The following is a 2,891-nucleotide window of genomic DNA, read 5'->3' as shown; positions in this document are numbered from 1 at the left end:
CATGGACTGTTAGCTGATTCAAGGTCTTCTGATGCGAATTTTGTAGTCATTAGGTGATAATTGGATCTGATTTAAACTTTCAGTTGATATTATTGAATGTTAATTGAAGCTACTGAAAAGCGATTTGAGCCCAGTCATGATTTAATGTTGAGGTCAGCTCAGATGAGATAATAGTTTAACTGGACTAGGTCGGTAATATGGCTATCCACCGTTTTAACATATACATGAGAATAAGTGTCCTGGACTTAGTTAATGTGTGTATTTGAATTGTTATCGTTGAATTAACGTTAGGATTTGTGAGTATCCATATTCATGGAATTGGTTCATTGAGTTTAATAGTTTGCTTTAGTTAATAACCTCCCTTAATTTGATCAACACCTTCAAATAAATACCTTCAGTTATTTGCATGCCTGAGTATGAAGCTACAATCAAAACAATCAATACTAGCTTGAATTAAGTGAATAAACTTGAGACAACTCAGGAGTAATTGCTCAATTCGAATTGTTGCGTCTGGGCTTTTGACTCAATATAGTTTTCAGTCTTTGAATGAGCAGCCCAGGCCCATCTCTGATGGCCGTGTATATTTGTGTCCAGGCTGAAATCAGCGCATAGCCCATCATTGGCGTGGGCCTGAGCGTAACACTCTCTTCGTTGGGCTTGTCTTAGAGCCCGATGGCTTTGGTGCAGATTTATTATGTGGTTTGCCTCAGTCCAACAACAAATTAATTAGGACCTTTCTTTTATCGATAGAGACAATAAAGGTAGAAAAGCATAGTCTCTTTAGGATTGGCCTTTAAATAAAATGAGATGAGCCTCGCCGAATAAAAATGTAAAATTGTGGGGCCCTCAATAGATATTTGTATTAAAATACTTAGATTTCGGGATGGGCCGTTCAACGAATTTCACGGCCTTCCCCAAAATAATAGCGCGTTAGTCTTTTTAGGCGCGTATTTTAATAACATTACCTCCCTAAACTTGGGTGCGCATTTATGTGACCCAAATCCAAAACCCAACGATGTTAAAGTATGTCCAAAAACCACGGGTGCATTCATGTGACGTGGTTCAAGACTTGTTTTAATGACGTTGCAATTTTCTTTAAAAATGAATAAAAGCGGTTAAGGTTAAAATTTGCACATAGGTTCATAATTGTTAAAATCAGATAATTTAAGCCAAATATAGCAGTTGAGCGACCGTTCTAGAACCACGGAACTCGGGAATGCCTAACACCTTCTCCCGGGTTAACAGAATTCCTACTCAGATTTCTGGTTCACGGACTGTAATACAGAATCAATCTTTTCCTCGATTTGGGATTCAACCGGTGACTTGGGACACCATAAATCTCCCATGTGGCGACTCTAAATCTTTAATAATAAATCCCGTTTTGATTGTCCTTTAATTGGAAAAACTCCCTTATGCCCTTGCGGGTGTAGGAAAAAAGGAGGTGTGACATACTCATACTACACTTCTGCATATTTTTGTGCATATCCATGTGTTGGAGGTAGCAGACCCAAGATGTGAGAGCTTCTTTGATCGCAAGGATTCAAGGTAGAGTTGTTTGATCATCGCAGTCCCTTGGAGTCCTTTCCTTACATTCACTCTTTCAATTCTCTATCCAAATAGTATTGTATTTTAGGATATATTTTTTTATGTATTCAGTTAGAGCTCGTGACTCTATACTACCTAGTCTTGGGGATTTGTTGTGATTATTACCGTGTTGGCTGGTATCACCTTTATTTCTGCATTTGTATTGAACTCTACTTCATAATATCATGTTTTGTTAGTTTAAATGTTGTAGTGATTGGCTTAATTAGGTTTAGAGACTAGGTGTCATCACGATCCTTAAGTTGATATTTTGGGTCGCGACAAGTTGGTATCAGAGCTCTAGGTTCATAAGTTCTACGAGTCATGAGCAAGTGTCTGTAGAGTCTTGCGGATCGGTATGCTGACATCCATACCTATCTTCGAGAGGCTACAGGGCATGTAGGAAAACTTTCCATCTTTCTTTCCTATCATGCGACATTGATTCTTCTTGAAGCATATCTCTTGATTTTTTTCTATCCACTTGTATTTTATATTGAGCACTCGGTATCAGCTAGGCATCGACGGTTTTGTGATGTCATGGATGAGGTGCGAGAAGTGTTCTTTGTGTTGTGAAGATAGACCGGTCTGGAGGACTTGAGGCCAGGTTTAGACCGCAACTTGGGCTCAATGGTTTCAGTTATGTGAGCATGTATTTTTGGACTTATATGTCTGGTAGTATCCCTAGGATTGGGATTTTTTGCTTAGTGAGTGGTTGGATAGCTAGATAATGAGTACTACGTGACTGCGGAATGTGCTTAGATGGTTTGGATGTGACTAGAAGAATTTAGGTTATGACCACGATAGGGTTATCGAGTGATGCCAGTTTGAGGCTAAGCAAGTGGGTTATCAGATGTTATGTTCTATGGCTTCAATCCAAGTAGGGGAGTTTACTATCGACGATCAGATTACATGGTCATATGTTATATTATTTTTGGACTGAGGCATACTTATGGATCAATTATGACTTGGGGAGGCTGGTTTGAGGATGGCTCGAGTAAGGAATTTTTTTGGATGCATGATGTATTACACTTTATGGCATATGGGAATGATTCGGGTTTGCTTCATGGTGGAGGTTGTGTGCACGGAGTAGGGATTCACTCGGTTGCTTAAAAGTGGGGTTACTTCTTTAGACGTTGGTGTACTAATAGAGCACAAGTCATTTGACTCATGTTGGTGGTGCATTGGAGATTAGCGCGGAGTGGATGAATCTCTAAAAGACTCTAATGAGTTCAAGCTTCATATGTGGTATTTGTGAATTTTTCGAATTTGTACATGGCTGTTACACCCCGCACCTTTTTACCCACTTAAAA

The sequence above is a fragment of the Nicotiana sylvestris genome, chromosome 5, assembly GCF_000393655.2.
Source record: "Nicotiana sylvestris chromosome 5, ASM39365v2, whole genome shotgun sequence".
NCBI classification, from domain to species: Eukaryota; Viridiplantae; Streptophyta; class Magnoliopsida; order Solanales; family Solanaceae; genus Nicotiana; species Nicotiana sylvestris.
This window is presented reverse-complemented; position numbering follows the sequence as displayed.